The sequence below is a fragment of the Cottoperca gobio genome, chromosome 1 (genome assembly GCF_900634415.1).
Source record: "Cottoperca gobio chromosome 1, fCotGob3.1, whole genome shotgun sequence".
NCBI lineage: Eukaryota > Metazoa > Chordata > Actinopteri > Perciformes > Bovichtidae > Cottoperca > Cottoperca gobio.
Window position 1 is genome coordinate 1,755,650 of NC_041355.1, and position 14,674 is coordinate 1,770,323.

General features: G+C 44.2%; 1 long non-coding RNA gene across 1 annotated transcript; it reads right to left on the reverse strand.

The window, feature by feature from the left end:
• Positions 1–1,642: 1,642 nt before the first annotated feature.
• Positions 1,643–14,115, reverse strand: LOC115006716 (uncharacterized). Its single transcript, XR_003832106.1, has 2 exons — positions 14,069–14,115; positions 1,643–2,243 (listed from the first exon to the last, which is right to left on the reverse strand). It is a non-coding gene; the product is annotated as an uncharacterized LOC115006716 (long non-coding RNA).
• Between the last annotated feature and the right edge of the window lie 559 nt (positions 14,116–14,674).

The following is a 14,674-nucleotide window of genomic DNA, read 5'->3' on the forward strand; positions in this document are numbered from 1 at the left end:
GCATCCTGGTGGCGTTCGCATCGTATAGACAATGAACAAACAATAATGCGATCTCGTTCGTTAGATGCGTCACTTCCCATGGTTTGTTTTTTCAAAATAAAATGTATTTTCAAAATGATATTTATTATTTATTGTTCAGACAAAAAAAACATAAAAGTATTAGAAGAAAATGTGTTTATACTTCACTTACTCTTTGTGATTACTACTAACAGGGAATATGGGTATATAATAGTTATCTATAAATAAATAAAAATAATATTTATTAAGGGGACCCCTCAAAGGTCATGAGGAAGTGACCTTCACATCTGGAATAGATTGCCTTTGTGCCATGGAGTCTGGGGTAATTCAATATATGTTACAAGCTTGGGGCGTTCACTCAGAACTACTATTTAAGGATAAGATTATTTTTGTCAGTTGGGACTCTTCACGGTTGTATGCTTGATAGCAGGTAGAGTTCGCATTATTGTTTGTTTGTTGCGCAACAAAATTATAATGAATCAACTATATCTGTGTTTGTGTTTTATTGATTCCTCTCTGTTTCATGCTTTCATGTTATGAGCGATAAATATCCACGACAGCAGCTGCAGTACAAAGAGACATGTATACATTTTATACATTTACAAGGCAGGGGATAACTTAACCTTCTTCCTTAATAGTTGCCACTTTAGTTTGTATTTGTATTTGTGTGGTGTGTCAGGATTACTACACAGATGTGGAAATGAATGTAATATTTTAATTATTTCTATATCTTGACAAGTTGTTTTGATCATAAAGTAAAATACTATATTGTTCCAGATACCTGTGACTGTGAAATGTTTTGTACCTGATACACTGTGATCTGTAAGTTGTAATGCAACTAAATGATAAACTGAGGCTTAATATTGTTGAAATTGCACTTTTAGGTTGTTCATAATGTTTTGTAAAAAGATAGTTCAATAAATGTGAACATTTTCAGAATGTACTTTTTTGCACTAAAACAAAAGGGAACATTTTGAGATCTCGTTATTTACAGGTTATTATGATATGATTTTACTAGGTCCGGCCCACTTGAGATCAAATTGGGCTGCAGGTGGCCCCTGAACGAAAATGAGTTTGACACCCCTGATATAAAAGACATTCACTGATATCTCAGTGTCAATATTCACCAACTACTTTTCAAAGTAAGCACCAGTAAATAAAATACGAATCATTTAAGCTGTTGTAGCATTACACAATATTATATGTTTGTGTAAAATGAGTAGGCCTACTTTTTTTTACAATTTTACTTTAATGAAGTTTCAGAGAACTAATCACTGCCCTGTAATATTACTGGATATTGTTCTTTAGATATTACTCACTTGAGTTTATCCCATAAACAATAAACACTAACAAAACAAATCTGTTTTGATACTACTTTACATATTCTGAGTGCTGAGAGAGCACATGAGTTCAGATGAGCAACGTTATTCATCTCACTCAGTTTTTCTCCAGTTGGTTTGCCTCAAAAAGTCCAAACACTTTGGCTTTGTGAGCTCTTTATCTGTAAAATAGTAAAAATACAATAAATGTTTTATCATACCTGAATGATTTGCTGTACATTTTCATGAACAGATATGTATGTACTGTCACGATATGGTACAGGAAAGGACCCAAATGCAGAAGATTTACAACAAAAAGCGAGCTTTAATAAAACAAAGCTGAAACATTCATACAAAGTAACAAAATAATAGTGAACAGACAAACTGGGTAGACACGAGCAGGACACGAGCAAGCAGAGCAGGGCAAAGCAGGCGGGTAACAGACACGTAACATGAACAACATAATGAACACACAACGATTCTTAGTTTCAGGTGATTATAGACAAAAGAAAACAGTTATGAATACTATATTCCATTTCTGCCAATAGATCCCCCTGAATCCTAAAGCTGAGTTCTCCTGCTCGCGGAGCCGTGCAGGGACTGCCTGCATGTACCAGTATGCATTACACACGAGCTTCTGAAGCCCAGCATCCCACCAGCCATGTCCTCCATCACAGCTGTATTTACACCTGCACGTTCAGGTGATCAAGCACTATCCCATTGCAATCCAATAACCCAAAACAGACGGACAATCTTCCTCTAACGAAGAAATAACCTCAGTGAGCTCATTGCTGAGGTAGTGTGTAGAAATAGTGTATGATCCAACACTTATTACAGAGTGTAACCCTGAAGTCAGGAGTGTCAAACTCCTTTTAGTTCCTCCTGTTACTCTTTAATCTCTGGACCCTCTGTGCTGCAGTGCTGCAGTGCTGCAGTGCTGCAGTGATGCAGCTTTTCCCCCATGTGTGTTCTCATGTGGACTTTCAAGTTATCATTACGCTGGAATTTCTTTTTGCATGTTTTACAAGAATATGGCCTCTCACCTGTGTGGGTTCTCATGTGGCGTGTCAAGGTTAAATTAAATCTAAAAGCTTTCCCACATGTTTTGCATGCAAACGGCTTCTCACCTGTGTGGATTCTCAGATGCATCTCTAGTAATGATTTATACTGAAAGTCTTTTCCACATGCGTCACATTTTAAAGGCTGTTCACCTGTGTGAGTATCGCAGTGCATCTCTGACAGGTGAGGGTTGTCTACATTGTTACTGTGACTTGTGCTTTCGTGATGTAGACTCTGTTGATTGTGTAGATTTGGCTCTGCAGTTCTAGTTGAGCCTGAGTCTCCATGCTTGCTTCCTTTCTGATCTTGGCTCTCAGCTACATGAGAGTTGTGAGAGAGGAGCTGGTGGTCACTTTCCTCATCAGTAGGAGTCAACATAAAGGTATCAGTCTCCTGCTTCAGTACAAGCTGCTCTCCCTCCTGACTGGTGCAGAGTTCCTCCTGCTCCTTTTAATCTGTGGAGGCTCTGGGTCCTCTTGGTCCAGACTGGAGTTCCTCTCCTGAATACAGAGCTGCTGGTCAGAGAGAACCTCCTCCTCCTTACAGACATGTTGCTGTGGGAGCTCTGGAGGGACAGAGAACAAAAGGAATAAGATACTACTGTGGTGGCAAAGTAACAAAATGCAGACAATGGGGCAAATTAATACCAGTTTATATTCAAACACATGGAATTATTTATAAATCTAATGCCTCTGTTTGTTATCAAACCTATAAAAGCTGTACACACCTCATGTGAACCAACAAGCCACATTATGAAATCTCTTCCACATGTTTTCCATGTAAAAGGCTTCACATGTGTGCGTTCTCATGAGGACAGTCAAGTGACTCATATCGGAAATGTTTTCTAAATGTTTCTCAACATTAAGGTGCCGTGTCATTCTTTCTTTAGTTTTGAAGTCTTAACATTTGTTTTTCATACTAATATAATCTTTTGTGCTTGTTTATTTGGTTGAATTTAATATATTTTAACATATGCTTCATTGTTGTCATTTTCAGAATGCAAAATTACATTTATTGTTGCATACATTTAGTTTTTCTTGTCTGTGCTGTGTTGCTCTGTGAAGCACTTTGGGCGCTATGTATGAATGTACTGTATGTATGAAAGGTGCAATATAAATGAAGTTGAGTTGAATATTGTTTCTCACCTGTGTGGATTCTTGTATGATGAGACGTCAATGCTGATTTCCAAGTGAATCTTTTCCCACACGTGTTGCAGGAATATGGCTTCTCTCCTGTGTGGGTTCTCATGTGGTCTTTCAAGTGACTATTATGTCTGAAAGCTCTTCCACATGTTTTGCATGCAAACGGCTTCTCACCTGTGTGGATTCTCAGATGTCTCTCTAGTTTTGATTTAATCTTAAAGTCTTTTCCACATGTGTCACATTTTAAAGGCTGTTTACCTGTGTGAGTATCACAGTGCATCTCTGACAGGTGAGGGTTGTCTACATTGTTACTGTGACTTGTGCTTTCGTGATGTAGACTCTGTTGATTTGGCTCTGCAGTTCTAGTTGAGCCTGAGTCTCCATGCTTGCCTCCTTTCTGATCTTGGCTCTCAGCTACATGAGAGTTGTGAGAGAGGAGCTGGTGGTCACTTTCCTCATCAGTAGGAGTCAACATAAAGGTATCAGTCTCCTGCTTCAGTACAAGCTGCTCTCCCTCCTGACTGGTGCAGAGTTCCTCCTGCTCCTCTTTAATCTGTGGAGGCTCTGGGTCCTCTTGGTCCAGACTGGAGTTCCTCTCCTGAATACAGAGCTGCTGGTCAGAGAGGACCTCCTCCTCCTTACAGACATGTTGCTGTGGGAGCTCTGGAGGGACAGAGAACAAAAGGAATAGGATACTACTGCAGACATGCGAGCACATTAGTACCAGTAACGTAATCTATTAAAACACATGGGGTTAAATATACATACAATTCCTCCGTTTTGTGTTATTACGTTTTACACACCTATCCTGTGTAACTTTATTTCCGGTTTCCAAACGACATCCAGCAGTCTGCGCTGACGATGGATCTCTGCCTCGTACTCGACGACAGCTTCTTGGAAAACTCCGAATATTTCTTCAGCAGCAGCATTTAGTCGCTGGTTGACAAACTCTCTAAAACACTCAACTGAAGACATTGTTGCTTAACTAGAAGTCGAATATTAATCCACGCAACAACTACAACATCGTCTCCCTGCTAGTTTCATACATCCAGAGAGCTGAGCTAACGCTAATAGTGCCTGTACTGTTTACTTCCGCTGCATGGCTTCTTCTTCTTCTTCTTCTTCTTCTTCTTCTTCTTTCTTCTTTTTTCTTCTTCTTCTTCTTCTTCTTCTTCGTTGGTTTTAAGGCGGGTTGCAACCAGCGTTAAGATGAATGACCGCCACCTACTGTGTTGGGTCCTTTCTTCCTGCAGCGGTCAGACTGTACAATCACCACGGCCCGTGGTAGACCACCACACCAACTAAAGTCTATTCCGACAGTGTGCAATTACCAATGCCTTGTGCAATATTCACTTTTTATTTATTTTTTGCAATTACACTATCATGTGCAATATGTACTCCTACACTTTTATTTTTCTCCAATGACTGTACTCATATTACTTATATTACTGTTACTGTATGTTTATTCTATTTAATTGTTACTCGTCACTTTACTCTCTTTGATGTATTTACCCGTCGTGGGACAAATAAAGGATTTCTGATTCTTATTCTGATTGTAATTTGATAAAAGATGGCGCCACGGACAGCTGCCTCGGTGTGCATTGTTTTGTCTTCTTTTGCTCGTAAACTCCGTTTTTTATCATACCCTGAACTCTTTCACTCAAGAAGAGCTCATTAACATCAGAGGATCAACTCCAGTGGATTTATTTCCCACGTTTCTCTGCTCATCAGTTGAATTATTGGACATTCTGGTCAAAGGTGTGCTCACTTTTGCTCATGCAGTTAAACGCCGGAGGAATGGAAAACGCGCTGGAGTGCTTGTGCGTCTCCGCAGGCGCGGTCACTGTACCCCACTACCAGGCATATTTCTCTCCAATGTGTGTTCACTGTTCAACAAACTGGACAAACTTCAGCTACTTGTGTCGAAAAACAGAGACGTTTCCTCATCCTCCACTTTGCATACCTGTCAACATTGGAATTTCAAAATAAGGAACATTTTTTGTCGGACTCCACCCATATTTTAACAGCTCTCAGCCACCAATGTAAATGTAAACACATAAAGGACGGGTATATACCTGAATGTATATCTGAATGGCACACTGGTTTTCTCTGGGAACCATCACCTTATCGTGGTGGAGAGGTTTGTGTGTCCATATGAACCTGAGAGCTGTGTTGTCTGGAGCCTAGTGCTCCTGGTAGGGTCTCCCAAGGCAAATTGGTCTCAGGTGAGGGGCCAGACTAAGAATGGTTCAAAAACGACTTCATGAAAGAAAGGGAAAGGAAAGGAGAGACCCTGCCCGGAGGAAGCCCGGGGCCCCCGTCTGGAGCCGGGCCCAGAGGGAGGGCCCGACAGCGAGCGCCTGGTGGCCGGGTTTGCCACGGAGCCCGGTCGGGCACTGCCCGAAGAAGCTACGTGGTGCCTCCCATCCATCCATCCTGTGGGCCCACCACTCATGGGAAAAACCGCTGGGGTCGGGTGCGCTGTCACACGGGTGGCAGTGATGATCAGGGACCTCGACGGACCAGACCCGGGCAGCAGAGGCTGGTTCTGGGGACGTGGAACGTCGCCTCTCTGTGGGGGAAGGAGCCAGAACTAGTGCGGGAGGTGGAGCGCTACCAGTTGGATCTGGTGGGGCTTACCTCCACGCACAGTCTTGGCTCTGGAACCGTACTCCTGGATAGGGGTTGGACTCTATTCTTCTCCGGAGTTGCCCAAGGTGTGAGGCGTCGGGCCGGGGTGGGGATACTCACTAGCCCCCGGTTGAGCGCCGCTACGTTGGAGTTTATCCCGGTGGACGAGAGGGTCGCCTCCCTACGCCTTCGGGTTATGGGGGGGAAAACTCTGACTGTTGTTTGTGCCTATGCCCCAAACCGCAGTTCTGAGTATTCTGCCTTCTTGGAGACCCTGAATGGAGCCTTGCAGGGGGCTCCAGTAGGGGACTCCGTAGTCTTGCTGGGAGACTTCAACGCACACATGGGAAACGATGGAGACACCTGGAGAGGCGTGATTGGGAGGAAGGGCCTCCCTGATCTAAACCCGAACGGTCGTTTGTTGTTGGACTTCTGTGCTAGTCATGGAATGGCCATAACAAACACCATGTTCGAACATAAGGATGCTCATAAGTGCACGTGGTACCAGAGCACCCTAGGCCAAAGGTCAATGATCGATTTCCTAATCGTATCATCTGATCTGAGCCTGCATGTTTTGGACACTCGGGTGAAGAGAGGGGCGGAGCTGTCGACTGATCACCATCTGGTGGTGAGTTGGATCAAGGGGTGGGGGAAGACTCTGGACAGACCTGGTAAACCCAAACGGGTAGTGCAGGTGAACTGGGAACGTCTGGAGGAAGCCCCTGTCCTGGGGATCTTTAACTCACACCTCCAGCGGAGCTTTTCAGCGATCCCTGTGGAGGTTGGGGGCATTGAACCTGAGTGGGGATGTTCAAAACTTCTATTGCTGAAGCTGCGGTGATGAGCTGTGGTCTCAAGGTCTTATGTGCCTCAAGGGGCGGTAACCCTCGAACACCGTGGTGGACCCCGGTGGTCAGGGAAGCCGTCCGACTGAAGAAGGAGTCCTTCCGGGTTATGTTATCCGGGAGGACTCCGGAAACAGTTGCAGGGTATCGAAGGACTAGAAGGGCGGCAGCTTCTGCCGTGTCAGAGGCAAAGCAGCGGGTGTGGGAGAAGTTCGGAGAAGCTATGGAGAAGGACTTTCGGTCGGCACCAAGGTGCTTCTGGAAAACCATCCGGCACCTCAGGAGGGGGAAGCGAGGAACCATCCAAGCTGTGTACAGCAAGGGTGGGACCCTGCTGACTTCAACTGAGAAGATTATCGGCCGCTGGAAGGAGCACTTTGAGGAACTCCTGAATCCGACTAACACGCCCTCTATGGTTGAGGCAGAGCTGGAAGCTGATGAGGGATCATCGTCTATTTCCCTGATGGAAGTCACTGAGGTAGTCAAACAACTCCACAGTGGCAATGCCGCAGGGGTTGATGAGATCCGTCCAGAAATGCTGAAGGCTTTGGGTGTTGAGGGGCTGTCTTGGTTGACACGCTTCGTCAACATTGCGTGGAAGTCTGGGACAGTGCCTAGGGGTTGGCAGACCGGGGTGGTGGTTCCCCTATTTAAAAAGGGGGACCAGAGAGTGTGTGCCAACTACAGGGGTATCACACTTCTCAGCCTCCCTGGTAAAGTCTACTCCAAGGTACTGGAAAGGAGGGTTCGGCCGGTAGTCGAACCTCTGATTGAAGAGGAACAATGCGGATTCCGTCCTGGTCGTGGAACAACAGACCAACTCTTTACTCTTGCAAGGATCCTGGAGGGGGCCTGGGAGTACGCCCATCCGGTCTACATGTGTTTTGTGGATCTGGAGAAGGCGTATGACAGGGTCCCCCGGGTGATACTGTGGGAGGTGCTGCGGGAGTATGGGGTGAGGGGGTCACTTTTGAGTGCCATCCAATCCCTGTACGCCCAAAGCGAGAGTTGTGTCCGGATACTCGGCAGTAAGTCGGACTCGTTTCCCGTGAATGTTGGCCTCCGCCAGGGCTGCGCTTTATCACCAATCCTGTTCGTGATTTTCATGGATAGGATATCGAGACCTTCAACCTTTAACAGTCACTGGATCGGTTCGCAGCCGAGTGTGCAGCGGTTGGGATGAGGATCAGCACCTCCAAATCTGAGGCCATGGCTCTCAGCAGGAAACCGGTGGATTGCCTACTCCGGGATAGAAGTAAGAATACGGGATAGCCCCGGGAAAAACAGGAGGGTTGACAGGTATGATTTATGGACAAGATGAACGCTTTCCGCACACCTGGATCACAGAGGTCGAGAATAAGTCAGGACACCGAAAACTGTGATAAACGCTGCCAGTCAGCAGCCAAATCTGTGGAATCAGAAAAGGTTTCAAGAAGATCCGAGGACAGCTTTGTGATTGCAACAAATAAAGCTGTCCAGGAAATAATTAGAAAAGAAGTCAGTGAAATCACAGAACCTCTTCTGAATGATATTGTTATGTTCTTAATTTGGAGATGGAGTTTCTAACTTCAATCAATCCAGTAAACTTCTTATTTATATCAAAGCATTTATTAAAGTGAGACAGGTGCTGGACATGTGCAGGATGCTAAAGCCCAGGCAGAGAGAAACAAACTCTATGTCAGGGTAATTTTGAGGAGGTTGCTTTCACGGACCTATGAGGAAGCAGAGGGTAACAGCATATTTTTAAACCCAGAGACCATCATTGAGCGTCTCTTTCAAAACATATGGGCCGAAATTGAGGGATCAGATTATAAAATCATCTCAGACACTTTGATGCGCCTAGACAAGGCAATTTTCAAGGACCTGTGCAAAAGGTGGGGAAGCGCAGAGACCGTGCTGGTTTTCATGAATTTTCACGAACCAGCAATTGAAAACTTTATTACCTCCTCTTTCAAACACCACCTGATGACATCACCAAAGAAGGTGTCCTCCCATTTTCTTAAAACCATGCAGCAATTGGGCGCTCTCAATATGCCCCATAAGCTAATGGACTTTATGTATAACATTAATTGATTCAACCAATGCAAAATAAAAGTGATGAAAGTCATATTTCTGCTTATCTCTCTTATTATTTAATATCAGAACTCTAAATATTACACTCAGGCTGAAGTTCTGGTGATGATTTTTTACTCAGTTTTACTCAGATCAAAGGTGTGGTGTAGAAAATACAAAAGAAAGACTGTACTTTTACAACAGTGATTTTTCATTTAAAAATGAACTGTTCATGGGTTAAAGTTATAGTCATGACCCAAAATAGTTAGTCGTTAAACTAGGGTTAAGGCTGTTAAGCTATGATGTACTTGGTTGCGTCCCTCAATTCATTCAAACTTCCAGAATCCCCTTTCCCCAAAATGTAGATTGTATTGTCAGAAAGCCACTCCAACAAAAACATTCAAACAGAAATTATGTTTAAGGAGTAAAAACAAAATACATAATGTTTATAAAAGATATTCACTGATATCTCAGTGTCAATGTTCACCAACTACTTTTCAAAGTAAGCACTAGTAAATAGAATACAAATCATTAAAGCTGTTGTAGCATGACACAATATCATATGTTTGTGTAAAATGAGTAGGCCTACTTTTGATATGTCAATTTTACTTTAATGAAATTTCAGAGAACTAACCACTGCCCTGTAATATTACTAGATATTGTTCTTTAGATATTATTCACTTGAGTTTGTCCCATAAACACTAACAAAACAAATGAGTGAGTTAGTTGTTCTATTGATGATCTGTTTTGATACTACTTTACATATTCTGAGTGCTGAGAGAGCACATGAGTTCAGATGAGCAACGTTATTCATCTCACTCTGGGGAACAGCTGGGGTCTGCAGCCTGGCAGACGCTGGAGCGGATGTCTGCGGAGGTCTGGCAGCGGAATTGGGGGTCTGCGGAAGTCTGGCAACAGGTATGGGGGTCTGCGGAGGTCTGGGAGAAGGAACGAGGGTCCGCGGAGGAACGGCAACAGGAATGGAGGTCTGCGAATGTTCGGCAGCAGGAACGGAGGTCTGCAGAAATCCGGCAGCAGGTATGGGGGTCTGCGGAGGTCCGGCAGCAGGTATGGGGGTCTGCGGAGGTCCGGGAGAAGGAACGAGGGTCTGCGGAGGAATGGCAACAGGAATGGAGGTCTGCAAATGTTCGGCAGCAGGAACGGGGGTCTGCGAAGGTCCGGCAGCAGGAACGGAGGTCTGCGGAGATCCGGCAGTAGGAAGAGAGGTCTGCGGAGGTCCGGCAATAGGAGTGAGGGTCTGGAAAGGACCGGCAGCAGGACTGGGGTGTTGTCGCAGCATGAGCTCAGCAAACGAGAGTTCTCGCAGTCTGGAGGTTGGCTGCGGACAAGGCGGGCTAAGCGGAAGGCTCAGAAATTCTTCAAGGAACTTTCGAAACTCACTCCTTAGCTCAGGCTTTTGGCTCATGGAGACATAGGAGGGTATATGCGAGGTCATACAGTTCACTACCCAAAACCTCTGCTGGGTCCATATTATGGTCGGATCGTTCTGTCACGGTATGGTACAGGAGAGGAACCAAATGCAAAAGATTTACAACAAACACAGCTTTAATAAAACAAAGCTGAAACATTTATTTATAGGGCATGGCAGGGCATGGCAGGGCAGGTAACCGACACCTAACATGAAACAACGATCCAACAAGGCACACTGGGGCAGACAGGGATATATACACAGACACCAAAAGAGGGAACAAGACACAGCTGGGGGAGAAAGGAAAAAACACAAGGGCAGAGTAAATGGACACAGGAGGAACACATTACCAATCAGGAAAGGAGGGAAAACACACAGACATGATAATCTATTTCAGTCGTGTTACAAAGATGGGTCGCGTTAACATGAATGACAATCAGCAGGTTTTTATACGTGAGTTTTCAAACCCAAGAGGCCTGCATCAGTCAAAAATAAAAAGTTTAATTATTGAATTATCAAGAAGAACTGTGTTAAAGTCATTACTACATATGCCAGATGACAAAGAGGTACAGTGGTAACGAATTGAATTCCCCTGCTTTCCGGGGAAGACCAGCGGGCAGAGCGGTGGAAAGGAGAGGAGTGAAATAAGCACCTGTACCCCCCATCCGTCACACGGACCTCAGACAGCACCAGCACCCCCCGCACCGTTTAACCAAGGCAGACTGTGTGCTTTGGTATGCCCTAAAACCTGACTGAAATCTTTCAACAGATCTATTATCTCTCCTATATTATTGTGCTCTCTCCCTGCCCCCACCTATTCACAAAGCTGGCAATAACCTTCACCTCATACTCACTAGAAACTGTTCTACCTCTAACCTCTCCGTAACCCCGCTTCACATCTCCCCTCTCACGATCTAACTAACCTATCTCCCCAAATACTGTACCTGTCCGCCATAACCTTCGCTCTCTCTCTTGCCTCAGCTGTCCTCTCGGCCCTTCCTTCACCTAACTCCTTCTCACTCATGCTTGACAACTCTGCCACAGACACTCTCCTCTCTACTCTGTTCTCCTCTCTGGACGCCCTCTGTCCTCTCACCTTGCAGCAGGTTCGCAACCTCCTGGCCTTTCAAACTCTTCTCTCTTCATTCTCTCCCATTTATTTCCAAAACACTTGAACGTGCAGTCTTTACTCAACTCTTGTCTTACCTTCACCAGAACAACCTTCTTGGTCCACACCAATGTGGTTTCAAAGTAGGCCACTCAACTGAGACTGACCTTATCGCTGTTACTGAGGAACTTCACACTGCTAGATTAGCCTCTCTCTCCTCTGGTGTCATCCTTCTGGACCTTTCTGCTACGTTCAAAACAGTGAACCACCAGATCCTCCTCTACACCCTCCCTCCAATAAATGGGATTCTCAGGCTATACTCTCTCCCTGCTCAAATCCTACCTACAGGACTGCACCTACAGGGTAACTTGGAAAGGGTCTCTGTCGGACCCTCGTCAACTCACCACTGGGGTTCCTCAGGGCTCTGTCCTGGGTCCCCTCCTCTTTTCTCTGTACACCAACTTATTCAGCTCTGTCATTCACTCTCATGGCTTCTACTACCACAGCTACGCAGATGACACTCAATTGATTCTGTCTTTTCCCAGATCTGAAACCAAGGTCACGGATCTTGGCTTGTTTGGCGGACATCTCTCAGTGGGTGGCCGCACACCACTTGAAACTCAACCTTGACAAGACCAAACAGCTTTTCCTTCTGGGGAATGGCTCTCCCATCCAAGATCTTACCATCAACATCGGCTCCTGGGTTGTTTCCCCGACTCGGACTGCAAGGAATCTGGGTGTGACACTGGACGACCAACTGTCCTTCAGAGCCAACATCGCTGCAACAACCCGCTCCTGCAGACACACTTTGCACAGGTTCTTGTCCAGGCTCTTGTCATCTCATTTGGCTTTGGCTTGAAGCTTTTGTACTGCACTTAAATAATTAAACGTACGTGAATGTACTTACAAGATTCTTGTTGTTCGGAGTTGTATCCTCATGACAGTTTGCACTTATTGTAAATCGCTTTGGACAAAAGTGCCAGATAAATTAACTGTAATGTATCAAATATAACAGCACAATTATCTGACAGACAAGCATCAATTATTTCCATATTGCAGATCAGAAAACCGGACGCTAACACTAGGTCAACTGAAACAAAGTTCATCCCCACCCCTCGTCCCATTCTCTAATAAAAAGTATTAAATCAATGTTCGCTTTGAGATAACCATTTTAGCTAATTTCTCTGTACATAAATCTGATGAACTGAAATACAAATTAGGCGAGAGATATAAAGGAGATCTTTAAGGGAAGTAAATTCATTTATTGTAATTACTTGGCATGAAATACAACACATACCATTATCTCCATGTTCATACAAATGCATTTACAAAATTTAAAATGAAAAAACAAATAAGAAAATATTAATGAACATTTGATCGGATTACATTTTTTTTTAAATCACAATATGTTTGCAGCATTTAGAAAGGAATTACTTGATAGCATCTCTTCAAGACAATGTTTACACACATTCATTATTTACAAACAATAAAATGTGATGCACCATTCTACCTTGGTAACAAACATGTGTGATATGAATACGTTCTCTTTAAGCTTCTATATCTTCTGGCCTTTCCAGCAATATGTTCTGTCACAGTCGGTCTTCAAACAATGTGCAGCAGTATAACACATTATATGAACAGTGTTGCTACAATCATCCATGCTCAGTGTCATCATTGTTCAATTAAAACGTTGCATACAATGCAGTAACATTCATCTGGTTAACAGTTTGTTCATCATTGTCAGTTACGTTAACTTTCCCCTTAAAAAGGTCCAGTATGTAGGATTTAGTGGCATCTAGCGGTGAGGTTGCAGGTGCAACTAACTGAATACTCCTCCGCTCACCTCCTTTTCCAAGTGTTGAGAGAACCTACAGAGGCTTCTGGTAACGTAAAAACAGGAAACACCCTTTCTAGAGCCAGAGTTTGGTTCGTCTGTTCTAGGATACTAAAGAGGCAACATGGTGGTCTCAGTGGAAGAGGACACGCTCCTCATGTAGATATGAAGGGCTCATTCTAATCTAATGAAAACACAACGATTCTTAGTTTCAGGTGATTATAGACCAAAGAAAACATAGTTATGAATACTATATTCCATTTCTGCCAATAGATCCCCCTGAATCCTAAAGCTGAGTTCTCCTGCTCGCGGAGCCGTGCAGGAACTGCCTGCATGTACCAGTATGCATTACACACGAGCTTCTGAAGCCCAGCATCCCACCAGCCATGTCCTCTATCACGGCTGCATTTACACTTGTACATTCAGGTCATCAAGCACTATCCCATTGCAATCCAATAACCCAAAACAGACGGACAATCTTCCTCTAACGAAGAAATAACCTCAGTGACCTCATTGTTGAGGTAGTGTGTAGAAATAGTGTGTAACCCAACACTTATTACAGAGTGTAACCATGAAGTCAGGAGTGTCAAACTCCTTTTAGTTCCTCCGGTTACTCTTTAATCTCTGGAACCTCTGTGCTGCAGTGATGCAGCTTTTCCCCCCCATGTGTGTTCTCATGTGGACTTTCAAGTGGTGATGGCGAGATGAAGCTTCATGAAGCATTGAAGCTTTCCATCCAATTGGTTTGCACATGTGCCGAAGCTTCATTGTGCTTCATTTGCTCTACTGCGCCATCAAGTGGACAATAAATGTAAAATCGGCAACGTGGAAGGCTGCAGTGGATTTAAAGTATCTTTGCCCTGAAGATTCTTTGACGCACACATCTAAGACTGAATATAATGTTCTATTTAAAAATAAGATTGATGTTGTTACGTGTTATTGAGAAGAGAGTGCCATGAAAAAAATGTGGGCGTTTTACACCTTAAATGATAGTGCAGTTTAAGATTGGACAGAGAGAAGGGGAATGACATGCAGCAAATAGCAGCAGGTCTGTTTCGAACCCCGGGCCGCTGTAGCAAGCATTTGAATGTGGGTCGCCTGCTCTACGAGCTGCGCCACCAGGGATGTGTAATGTACACGTTGGATGTACATTATCTTTTCAACAGATTTAGATTTGGTATTTTTACTTGCTCACAAGGAAGATGATGCTGGCGTGCATAACAATTGTTTCGCTAGT